The 13,917-nt window shown below is 33.6% G+C and overlaps 1 protein-coding gene across 2 annotated transcripts in view; it reads left to right on the top strand.

Annotated features, from left to right (window-relative positions):
- The window catches only part of GPC5 (glypican 5), a 1,280,510-nt gene that overhangs the window by 826,701 nt on the left and 439,892 nt on the right, over positions 1-13,917 (top strand). The gene's annotated exons all lie outside the window — the stretch shown is intronic.

The raw sequence follows: 13,917 nt of genomic DNA, 5'->3' as shown, positions 1-13,917 counted from the left end.
TACTGAACCTTTAATTGCCTATGTATTATCTTTGCTCATTCTTCAGTGATGTCCCAGTCAATAATTTCTTCAATGATCCAGCCTTTCCCTTTTCCTTTTTTTCCCCTTTTTTCAACCTTTTAAGGCACACAAGTACAGCCTAAATTCAGTAGGCAGCAAACAAAGCAGAAATGTACGTGAAAGCATAAGTGTTACATTCTGCCTCCTGTTTATATATTCTCAACATGAATAAAGTCTACAAGTTTAAGTGATTTCCTCTCATCCTGTTCTTCTCTTTGTCTTTCAATCTTTTGTCATAAAATAAGTTGATGAATGGTGAAATTTGAAGTTATACTAAAAAGGAGATTAAATTGAAAAATAAAGAGTTTTCTCAGTTTTTATAGTCACAATAATGTTAATTGTAAAGCAAAATAGTGACTAAGATCTCTGGTTGAAATATAAGCACAGTAACATCCTGGCTGTGTTGACAACTGATAGGACATCAGATTTCCTTCCTTCTATATGCCCTCCATCAGTCCAAGCGTAAATATTTACTCGGCTTGAGATAAAATAATTCACAAAGGTGACTAATAAAATATATTTGGTTTTTTTTGTCCAAAAGCTGAGCTGAAAACACTTTTCATTTCATATTCTATATTAGTGCAACCAAATTCTTACCCAAAAAAGGAGTCTTACTTAAACCACCATCTTCTGATCATTGCCAGACCATAATTACAACTTTTATGAGAGATGAGTACTTTACACACTTACTACTATTTACCCAATAAGGAATTCTTTATTATAATTGTAGTTAAATAACTAAAATAGGAAATGTTGGAGCGCGAATTTCAATTACTAAGCAAAGTAGTAAGTAATAGCAGTTTTCAACAGTTGCAAAAAGAACTGGGTATCTAAACTGTCATTAGAGTCACATGTGCAAATTCTCCTTTTTAGGACACTAAAATATTTGAAATAGTTCCTCAAGTGTGCATTACTAACATCATCTCTCCCCACACACTGCCCCTGCCACCACCCTCAACTACAGCATTCTCAAATGATTCCTTTTCTTATAATGACCTTGAAATCCATCAACTTTTTCAACAATACATTTCAGAAGTCTTGACTGAATGCATAATATTAAGCCATACATGCTGAGTGAGGCGGGATATTTCTGAACGTTGTGTAAGCCTTTTGAAAGATAATACTTCTTAATGGGAGTAGAATAAACGAGCTGAGGATATTGATTTGATAGCTTCTGCAGTTGTTTTCTTGTTCTCTGTTCTTCATCTGTAAGTGGCTTTTAGCAGTGAGGAGTAAAGATGATTGACAGACAATAAATAGAGAGTTAATAGCATGAGCTTTGAAGTCATGGGGATCTGTGCCCCACTGCAGCTTCATTATTTACTACTGGAATAGCTTGAGACAACTGGCTTAGGTAATTGCCTCAATCCTTAGTTTTCTCATTTGTACAATGAAAGTTGTGGGGGAGTACTTCACAAGACTGTTGGCGAGAAGTAACAGCACAGTGTCGAGTAACCAATCAACATATTGCAATTATTGCAACTTAACTTGGAAGCAGATCACAAATTTTAGTTTAGGAAATAGAGGAAATTTCATTGTCCAAGAAAATAGCTATTCACGGTCACCCTCTTAATTTAATTTGATCCCTTATCTAGACTCATCTTCTTAGTCATCCTATCCTTTACATTAGGACTATTTTATTTTCCTAAAACACTCATTAAGCAAAAGTGCTTGCTGACACAAGTTAGACCATCTCAAAATATTATTTCTATTCAAAAAACACATGCTAGAAGTGAATATATGTATGAGTGAATATGAATATATATATATATATGAACATGTGTGTATATGAGAGAGGTTGTAGCATATTCTGTTTCCAATATTTCTTCATGTTTATCTTGCTAGTGATAAAGGCTGTCCTTCAAGACACAATATTTTATTATGCCTGTAATCTTTAAAGGTTGGAGAATAACTTTCCATTTATAAATATTTTGTTCATAGATTTTAAATGAGAAAACCATATGTTTGAGTAATCAGTGACATTAAACCGAAAATTTTAAGGAGCCATTAAGCAATTTGTGTAATATTTATTCACCTTATTTCATGAAAATGGGAGACATTTTCAGAGACTCATGCTCTATAACATTAACTAGACTTCTGCCACCTTTATTGGCATATCTAGGCATGTATTAAGTAATATTATAACTGCCCAATTAGCAGGCAATGTGCACTGGAACATATTTTAGAATATTTGATCTCTTACACACAGAAAAATGCTGATTGGGTATATATAAAACCTGGGAAAGTACATTTGGGCTAGAAGATTTCCAAAGCTACTGAAAATGTGCTCTTTTACAATTAATTTTAATAAACTCAGGTACTTGTTTCTACTGATCTGTACATTTTCAAAGGCATCAGAGGAAAAGTTTAAGCAAGGTATTCTCATAATTATAGCAGTTTTATTTAAAACAAATATATATTTTCTAATAAGAATGATCATGTAGCTTATTTTTATAGCTATGTTTTCACGATGAGTTATACAGGGAAGCAGTAATATTATATAATGATGAAAACAACTGGAATTTGGGAAAGAAACCTTCCATTCATAATCTGAGTCAAAATTGAATGTAAAGCCAGAAGATGTAATAAAAACTTTAAGTATCCTCAGTTTCTGAAATCTGACTAAATTTAAATTTTTAAATACTTGAAAATAATTCTAACATTTAATAGCTATAGCATTATAGGTAAAAATAAAAACAATCTTAGATTTTCAGGTACTTTAAAAAACATTTCATTTTTGTGGAATCTAAAAAACCACATGAGAAAACAAAAAAGAAATAAAAACACGGAGAACAGACAGGTGGTTACTGTAGGGGTGGGGGGATGGGTGAAATGGGTAAAATAGGAAAAGAATGAGAATGTTTGGTAACTTGATCTGGGTGATGGTTACATGAGTGTATACACATGTCGAAATTCATTAAGCTGTATACTAAGATTCGTGCATTTATTGTAGGTACTTTAATATAAAAAAGAAAAATTAAATGAAGTGGTATCTGTGATAAACGGAACCAAGACTAGCTACAGAACATTATTCTCTGTCTCCCAAGACATGCACATTGAACCATCTTACCAGTCTTCAAAATTCTGAATAGAAGGAAAACAGAGAAGGCAGTGGAGACACACTCAGAATGAGGACACACTGCCATGATAGTTATGAAGGGGACGTGGGACCACGCCTTGGTTTCTTGACCCCAAGTACCACACCACCCATTGCTCTGGGTGCCCTGCCTTTCCCGAGACTTCATATTTTCCAGGGCACCCAAACACTGTCTCCTTTTCATTGAATATTTGATAACAACAAAAATAAAAAGCTTTCATTTTGAACATTTCTCTAATGTTTTAAGCAATGTAACTTTAATTTTTTTTCTTTAATTTTTTAAAGTGCTGGATTTGAAATTGTTAGGGTATGAAATATAAATCAGTCACATGGCTGTACTGACAATAAAACGTTAGCGTGGCTTTTACAAAAGTCTAAACATTTGGCTTCCATTTCCAACAGGTATAAAAACTCAATTTGGTTTTAATGGGTAAAAATAATGAAAACAATTTTCTTGCTTATATTTCCTACTGTACAGCATCTAGTGTCATCAGATTGACTACTGGGTTGTAAAACAGAACTATCTGATGAACACCATTTGGTCATGAAGCACTAAAGCAACACAAGTTTTTTTTTTCTTTTGCTTATATTTTTCAGAATGCAATTGCTTGCTTTTAGTTTTAAGGAATCTTGATTATAATAATAAAGATTTTAAGAAGTCTTAGGAAAATAATGAATATAATTATTTACTTACATTTTAGTTTCAAGAAAATTTGGTTAAGAGAAACATGTCCACATTCTCAAGCCAAGATTAGATAATGAAATACTTAGTTTAAAAAATGCCAAATTATAGGTATCATTAATTTACTCTTGATTTTTTTTCCCAGTAAAAAGGACTTCCAATGACTACTTTGACATTTTACAATAAATTTTATCTTCGCAAGCATTTAAGGAGGAAATAAATTTAGGCTCTAGTTCCATTTAGATGGAGCATAACCCTAAAGGCACGCTGTTGAATTATAGATTGGTATCAGCGTCTAAATTTTTGATGAGATTTATGAAAGACAGAATTTTTCATTTTTTAATGAAGGTTAAAGAAGAAAACATGATGTGTATTAGGTTATAAGATTAAAGGAAACTATTGATAAGTTTAAAATGCTATAAATGTTTTAGGGGCTTGTTTTAATTTCATAAGAATTTCAGATTTTCTTCAACAGTATTTTGTATAATTAGAGTTAGGCGGTGATTAAGTACAAGTTTGTATAAAAATAAAATATCAATGACTACAAACAGCATGAAATTTGAGCCAAAGGAAATCCTCTATTAAATGCTAAAACTGTTTTGTGTATAATCAATAAAAGGTTATAAAAATTTAGAAGAAAGCATTTACTGAAGGGGAAAACTCGACCAACAAAAACATGAAGTGCAAAGACACTTGAAGTTCTGATGTTTTTGAAAGGGACAGGTAGACCGCAGCAGGTGGTCTCGGAGAAAGAAAGCACTGTTGTCTTACGGAGAACATACCGTGTTTATAAATTGTTTTGCTCTCATCCTCAAATTCTTATTCTTAACCTTGATGATTAGTTTGATATCTTGACTTCTCAATTCTGTGACATTTTATCTCAAATCATCTTACTTTCTGGAACTTTTTATCACCCCTAATTATTGGACTCTTAACTCAGACCGTGATCTCTTTGTACCTTCTTGCTCAACTCTGACCTGTACAATTGCCTTCTTGGAGGCATGGTGTCCATCGTTCTGAGCTCTAATTGTCTATTTTCATTCTATACTCCTTAACTAAGTATTTCCATCTATTTCTCATCAATCATCAATTCTTATTGGTTGCTCAGCAAAGAACCATTTCTCCCCTGGAATATTGCCCCAGCCTCCTATCCACCTTCCATGCACTGTTATCGGTGGTGGTGGTTCACAATGATTGCCAAATGATGCTTTGAAAATATGAATATTTTAAAGTCAGTCTCCTGCCAAAAACACTTCATTCTTTCTCATTGCTTTAAAGTTAATGCTCTGAGTCCTAACAAATGCAAGATCACACCACTACTTTCTGTTATTTCAGCCTTCGTTCGGTATTAAAACTTCTTTATCTTCAGGGATTTATTTAAATCTATAAGTATTTTTTTATATTTTTTATATTGTTTACAGACATTTCAATGCACTTTACTTTCATACATTACGATATTGTTTAGTATATCATTTTGTCTCCCCATGTAGAACACAATATTTATGTATTTAATATTTTAATTTAAAGATTTAAATAGATAATACATGGAAGATTACTATAACAAGATGTGAAGTTCGAAACAACCATTTGTTTTCTATTTGATTTATCAAGGGACTGAGATTTGTCGTATTTGTTGAAACGAGATAAAGCTGGTAATGTCCTTCTTTCAGGCTATCAGAAAGTGCCGGGTGTTGCAACACCACTTAGACACTTACTGCAAAGTGATACTTCACCATTGTTTAGATCAATATGTCTGTGGCTGCATCCCGGGAGCCAGAGAGAGCAGGAAATTGCTAATTAATGATAGAGTTTAGAAGACCAAGCGCAGTTCAATTGTCCTATATTATGAGAAAGAGTACAGTACTTTTAGTTTGATTTTGTGCTTGTGCTAATTCTCTTGTTATTAAACATACACCTGTCATTCTCCTTTCTCCTGAAATGGAACTGAAATCATGGCATATTACTGTTTTATTTTTCTTAAAGCTACTATATTTCATTTTGTGAGTTCTCAAATTCTTCTGCTTTTGACCAAAACAGGCAAACTAGACTGCTATGGGTCAGACATGTATTGAAACACAATAAGATCATTGTCTTGATATACATTTATTTCTTCCATTTTAAAAATGAACCCATTTTAGCATATTTTTATAAAATTGACATTTGCATAGTTTCCTCCTAACACTGACCACATTTCAATCAAATATTGGGAGTGGTTGTGAAATCAGTTTCAAAATTTGAACTAAGCAACATAATATTCATCAAGATATTATCTAAATGAATTATGACAGAGTGTTATATTCTGCCAAAATCTATTCTATATAAAATTAATTTAACATATTTAATTCCTTTCCGCTTAAGTTTCCTGAGCATGTATTGTTATCCATTCCTGTTTAATCTATTGTCTAGTTCTATATTAGGAGATTGAAGCTGACAGCAATGACAAATCCAATCTCACATTCAAAAGGCAAGAAGTAAAATGCTTTCTAAAATATAAGGATGAATGAGTGTGTGTTTTCCAAGATGATCAAATAGATACAATATTTACTTGGCAAGTAACGAAAATAATTTTTAATGGTTCATTCTACTTCTCTAAGAAAATACATCTCATATAGTAATAATACTATTGACTAATAATTATTTTGAAACAGGCCTTGTATTTAAAAAATTTTCACCTAAACCCTATTCCTGCAGCCTACTTGTGTTAACTATATATTAATATAAACTACTATTGCAATTATAAATTAAGTGTGGGTTCTTAAAACATTGTAAAGATTATTGGTAAAGATGATTATATATGTATGATTATATATATATATATATATAATTACCACTGTAAGTCTAGCTAACACTCATCACTACACAGTTACAAATTTTAGTTTTCTTGTGAAGAGAACTTCTAAGATCTACTCTCTTAGCGACTTTCAAATTATACATTATAGTATTGTTCTCTATAGTCTACCACGCTATATATTATATCTTCATGATTTAATTTATAACTGGAAGTTTCCATCTTTTGACCCCTTTCATCCATTTCCTGCACCACCTTTCCACCTTTGGCAACTGCCATTCTTTATCTGTGAGTCTGATTTTTGATTATTTGTCTAAGATTCCACATATAAGTGAAATCATACAGTGCTTGTCCTTCTCTATCTGACATATTTCACTTAGCATAATGCATTCAAGGCCCATCCATGTTGTCACAAATGAAGAGGTTTCCTTCATTTTATGGCTCAGTAATATTTCATGTAGCGTGCGCACGTGCACACACACGCACACACACACACACACACACACACACACAATGTTTTCTTTATTCTTCTATACATTCAGACACTTAGGTTGCTTCCATATTGTGAGCTATATTAAATAATTCTGAAGTGAATATAAGGCATGGGGGAGCATATATCTTTTCAAAATATGTTCTCATTTCCTTTGGTTTAAAATTTCTGGATCATAAACTAGTTCTATTTAAAAATTTTTGAAGAACCTTTATACTATTTTCCATAGTGGCTACACCAACTTACATTGGTTTCCCTTTTCTCCATGACCTCACCAACATTTATTATTGCTTTGATATAGTCATTTAAAATCACGTGTGAGGCCATATCTCATTGTGGTTTTGATTTGCAATTCCCTGACGATCAGTTGTGTCGAACACCTTTCCATGTACTTATTGGTCATCTACATGTCTTCTTTGGAAGAATGTTCTGTTTGTCTGCTCATTTTTCAATACAGATTGGTTTTTTGATACTGACTTGTATAAGTTCATCATATATTTTGGATATTAACCCTTTATCAGATATATGATTTGCAAATATCTTCTCCTACTTTCTAAGATACCTTTTTATTTTGTTGATAATTTCCTTTGCTGTGCAGAAGCTTTTTAGTGTAGTGTAGCTCCACTTGTTTATATTTGATTTTGTTGGCTTTGTTTTTGGTGTTACATCCAAAAAAGCAATTGCCAGGACTAAGGTCAAGAAGCTTACCCCTTATGTTTTCTTTTAGACTTTTATAGTTTCAGGTTTTACCACAAATTTTAATCCAGTTTGAGTTCATTTTAATGTATTGTAAGATAGTAGTCCAGTTTCAGTCTTTTAATGTGGCTGTCCAGTTTTCTCAACAATATTTATTGAAGAGACTTCCTTTCTCCATTGTGTAGTTTTGGCTCCTGTGTCATAAGTTAATTGACCATATATATGTGGGCTTATTTCTGGACTCTATTCTGTTCCATTTATCTATATATCTGTTTTTATGCTAATACCATACTGTTTTTATTGATATAGCTTTGTAATAGAGTGTGAAGCCTGTTTTGATGGCTCCAGCTTTGTTCTTTGTTCCCAAGATAGTCCTCTGTGGCTCCATACAAATCTTTGGATTGTTTGTTCTTTTTCTGTTAAAAATACCATTGGGATTTTTATTAAAATTGAATATTTATGTTCTCTGAAACCTCAAAACCTCTGGTATTTATCTAGGATCAATGCTTGGGCATGCACACTCAGATATTTGACAATAATATTAATGATAGCGTTGCTCACAATAGCAATAGTCTAGATACAATGGAAATGTCTGTTAGTGGAAGAGAGAATGAAATAACTGTTAGATACTCATAGGATGAATATTATGAGTCAAAACAAATGAAATACAATGATACACAGCAATATGGATTTATCTTGGAAATATGATATTAAGCTAAAAAAGTGTGTTACTGAAGATTGCATATAGCATGAAATATTTCTTACAAAGTTAGAAACATCTCAAATATAAGCAAGTACCTTTTTTAATGGTTACATGCAGAGTGCATATGTATGTAAAACTGAATAAAAAGGAAATTAAGGAAAGGACAGGCATGAGAATGGAATGATTCTCAAGTTGTCTCAGATTTGAGGCAGAGGTATAGGACTGAAAAGGAACCATTTGGTTTGTTGTAAATTTTGTTTGGTGTGGTAGATTTGTAGTGAAAAATTCATGATTAAAAATTACTGAGTAAATCACTAAATATATAGCAGGTTGTTCTTAAACAAATGACCAGCATATAATGAACAAAGGCTTATGATTATTCCAGTGCTTGGTTCAAAATAAGTAATAATTATAGTGCTAGTGGTTTTTGGGATATGAATATATTAATATATCATGCTATTTCATATTGAATCATGGGGCCTCTGACTCACCTCTTTCTATTGATAAAGCCTTTTAAATATAGCCAAAACATGCATGACTTCTTTCTTAAACTGGCTCAAAACACTTTATCACAATTTATTTTTACTTCTTTTTCCCTTTGTCAATAGATAGTAGGCTAAATGGAGGTCTAATTTACATAACTAATTTGACTAAGCAATAGCAGAAAAGGGACAAGAACCCATTTTGCATATTACTAATAATTTATTTTAAATTCATCAAGTATTACAGAGAGTTTACTGTGTACTGGACACTATTGTAGGTAATAATTGGTAATTCCAATGAGTGGGACAATAAATAAGGAAAAAAATGATATTAAACTAAATACTATTAAGATTTAAAAGAATGTAAGGTAATGAATGGGCCGCTACTATATTCTGTGCCGTCAGAGAATCATACCCGAGGAGATGGCATTCAAGCTGAGATATGAGTCACAAGAAAGAGTCAGCTGTACGGAAACTATTCCAAACAAATAATAGCTCTCCAAGGGTCCTAAACTGAAAATAGTCCTGGGATGTTGGAGAACTTGTATATAAAAGAGAAAGTGGTATTCATTTGGCAAGGATAGTAGAAATAATGGATGATGGAGTTGGAACTAAATGCCCTACAGTTGAGTCATACCTTGAGAAGTAGTTAGCATATTGAAGCAGATGTTTAATGAACTTTACCTCAAATAATCTGTGATTCTGTAGTATTTAGTGATCTTAAAATTGATGCTATTAATGAAATTAACATGTTTATGTGTGCATGTGTGTATATATATAGTATATATATATATATATATGATCTGAAGAAAATTAATTCCCTTGAAAACTTAAGTGCTCTTAGAGGTTTTGTGGTCTGTTTTCAACATAACTGGATTTTGAAAACTGAAAAATCAAAATATAATATTCAGTGAAGAAAATATTTCAGTTTATTTTTATGTAAAAAATATGAACTCCATAACCTTATTATCTTTGAAGTAATCTAAGGAAATTTCCCTTGAATCTATGATACAGAAACCTGAGGATTCTGCTTGCTTGGCAGCCTCTCATGTGTTCTGGCTCTTGCCTTCCTTACCCCCACCCTGGAAAAAGAGTGCTTCTCCTTGTTTCTCTTTGCTATTTACAGACAGGTGAGCCCCTTTGAGGTACAATCAGATTGTATCATATGTTTTCCTCACTTTTAGAGTCACAGTGCCCTCCTGGTTTGTCCCCTTATTTTACTAAAGATTATAGCATCTTCTTTACTCTTTTCTTCTCACAGTGATTTTCCTACTTGGTTATTTCCATACCTATTTAGATGATCAGTTCAATAGCTTGACTTCTCCATTCATTCCTTGTCTAAATCACATCAGCCACCCAATGCATGGACATAAAATAGAGCTTATCATTAACAATAAGAGCCCACACCCCAAAATTCAGTTTCAAGCACCCACTAACCACTGCCTCCTGCTTCCTGTCTCTAATTACTTTACTGCAACAATTATTTGGTTCTTCTAGGCTCTTTCATTCATGACCCTACCACCTTTTCACTGTAAATCACTGTCTTTAGGTCCTCAAATCCCTCATCATTTGCCTTAAATTCACCATTTGTCTGTTTATGAGCACTACCTTGAATTCACCAATGCCTCTGATCTTCTTTCCCATCATCATTCCTACTAAGCAAAACTTCAACACTATTTAAAATTCAGCTCTCTACTCACTGGTGCGGTCATTTCTTTTATAACAGATACAGATTCCAAAGTCATAGCTGGCTAGAACACTAAGCATAGTCTTGTGTATTAATTATTTAATTACTTTATACTTTAACCCTTTATTTATTTTACAAATATTTATTGAGACTACACATGCTTGTCATATCATAGGACCAAAGCAGAAAGTTATCCAGAGTGGCTAGAGGGGAATGAGCCAGAGAAGGAGTTGGAAATTGAAGTTAGAGGTGATAGGGTAGAAGAGAGAGGAGTTTGAACAGTGGCCCTGGTAAGTTGTTCAGCATTTACTTAGAGTGAGATATGGCACTATTGAGTTTCAAGCAATGTTGTTACAATGGCTGGCTTCAGAGGAGCAAAATTCAGGGAAACCAATAAGGAAGTTGTTTACATAATCAAGGTTATAAATTATAGTGTCTTGGACCAGACCCTCACTGGTGGAGGTGGTGGGAAGTTGCTGGATTTAGATATATTTTAAAAGGAGAGCTGAACATATTTGTTGTGTATAAGTGTGAGTGAAAGAGAGTCAACAATGGCTCCATGGTGTTAATTGGAAGGATGAAAATGCCATTTATAGGGTAGAGAGTGGTGCAGTTGTCTGTAGTCTGACCCAGTATACCATTAACACTGTGTTGCAGAAATCAAATAAATTGTGTGCACTTCAAAAGCCTGAAACATAAATACCTAGGAGACAGACCTGCTGCATAAATGGGTGACATGAGCTGCCATAAAATAACAAATGACAATTCAAACTTACCCTCTGTACTATGGAGACAATGGAAAATGGAGAGGACTGAGAAGTTTATGTTCTGTCAGTTCTAGCAAATGGTTGCCATGTGGGAATACAGGCATTGTCAATTAATCTGCCATTTATTCCAGATAAAAAGCAGGAAAACTATATGTGAATTATCCTTAACTTTGTAAAATGATGTTTGCCAAGTCAAATTAAAGAAAGAAGACATAAAAAAGAAAAACAATGACAAAATCTCTTGGTCACAAAAATCTACATGCTGTAATTTTGTACATCTGGTAGTGGTAGGAAACCTTTAGGTAAATCCTGGGATTAAAAGGCTTTAACTTAAGTCTGTCCCATCAGGGCAACTTAAACTGCTGGCTTACCTAAGGCCAGTCATTTAACCTGTCTGAACTTCAGCTTCCTTCTCCAATTTTGGAAAACAGAAAAACGGGATCGTTAGATTCTCAATTTAAGATGATGAATCAAGATTTTGACAGACAGCCACCCTGTAGGTGAACAAAGATGTCATGTTTATGACAGTAGATGCTGAGAGAGAGTAAGAATGGTTTCTTTGCTCCCAAAAGACCACCAACTAATATCAAATGTCTGCTGGGGAGTGAAGTGTGAGGCTTAGCAGATGGATTCAGGATATCAACCATAGCAGAGCCCCTCAGTAATGAGATGTAGACACCTGAAAGTCTAGGCTAACATTCTTGCCTTTTAGGAGTAGAGAGAGTGCCTGGAGAGAAAGAGGGTGCTGATCATTTATCAATAGCTAGAGACAAAGATCTGGCTCAAGGAACCCTCCATAGATCTTAGAATTACATCTAATGATCCATTACTAGATTAGCTGGCAAAAAATGTAGTATTTCTCAGAGTTTGTCTCCATACTTCCATTCTTGACTTGGGTGATAGCATTAACAAGCTAATGATCTACATGGATAAACATGTGTCAGATAAATATAAGATGGATTTAAATTTAATTTTTGCATATTTTTCTATAGACCTTAGGTACTTTTTAAATCTTTATAAAGGCAGATTCCTTGACCATGCTATTAAGATGATAAAAATGTACATTACTAAGTCCTTAGCTTAGGGAAAGTTAATGTAGAAGAATGAAATGATCTCCAAGTATTTCATCCTTTCTCTTATCGACTGAAAGTTTTATACTCTTTTTTGTAGCTCAGATTGTTGTTACAGATGTGTTTGTGAGTTTATATAAGCATTTATGGTGGTTATTTCCTTTTTATTAGACTGTAAGGATTGTTTCTTTTTAAACTATATCTAGTCCATAAATAATGAAGCTTGTACAAAGTGAGTATTGTTATTGTACAGACAGAAGTCAGAAGATTTCAAGAGAAATTTGTGGAAACAGTGGAAATGAAGCATATAATTAAGAATTAAAGGATCATTTGGTCTTGTTAAAAATGTGACATGTGACCACAGAGAGACTTTTACTAGACATTCTCAGTCTCCAATAAGGGATGCAAAATAGTTTGGCTGACTAGGGTAAGGAGATTTAGTCCCATTAAGAGAGAAATTGACCAAGGTAATTTTAGTCACAATTTTAGTTATAAAAGGTTACATATATCCTTCTTTTGTGAGCACTGTCACTAGAGAATCTTCCTCTGCTTTTGAAAATACAAGTACATAGTTTAACCTAGCAGAGATATGGGTCCTGATGAACCTTTGATACTCTAATCACAAAGAACCTAAATATGAGTCCTATAAGATACTGAGAACCCAGAGGAAATATTTTCCACAGACTTGAAAATCCAATATTCATTGATCACTTATCAATAATCCAGACACAAAGATCTGGCTCTAGGAACCCTCAACAGATCTTACATTTTTCTCTTCAGGTTAAAAAATACTCTGGGTTTGCTACAATTAGCAGACTGTGACTTTATTTGCTGATTAACATTCCTTTAATGCAGACTCTTTACTAAGATTTGCAAAGTGCTCCTACTTCTTCCCAAGATGGAGTAACGTGGATCAGGTTTAGCCTCCTGGCTTCAACAACCTAAAAGGTGAACGATATATATCAAACAACAGGTTTCGTACACTGAGAAAAAAAGCAAAGGAAAGGGAAATAAGACAAGATATCCAAGTGCCTCAGCTCACTCCCTGGAATTCCCAGGTCATTGTGTGAAACAGAGTCTAGGTAGAGCCTGGAAGTCTTGCTCAGTTGAGGAAGCAGAGACCAGAGTTCATGAAAGTCAAAATCGCTAGGATTTGTGAAGCAAATACCAGAGAGAAGGGAGGTTATATATATATATATGAGAGAGAGAGAGAGGCAGGTGGACAGACATCCAGCACAAGTGCTTTGAGGAGGGTGTCCCTTCAAGCCCTTGGCCCAGTACTGATTTGCACATGCATGGGAGGTAACTACTCAGAGTAAAGCAATAGAAAACACAAGGGTAGCTGCTGTTCCCACCAACTGGAGGGGAAACCTTATAATACAAAGGTTATTCAGT

Source organism: Manis javanica, chromosome 9 (assembly GCF_040802235.1).
Source record: "Manis javanica isolate MJ-LG chromosome 9, MJ_LKY, whole genome shotgun sequence".
Taxonomy (NCBI): Eukaryota; Metazoa; Chordata; class Mammalia; order Pholidota; family Manidae; genus Manis; species Manis javanica.
Note: the sequence above shows the minus strand (reverse complement) of the source record. Positions and strands in the feature narration are given on the sequence as shown.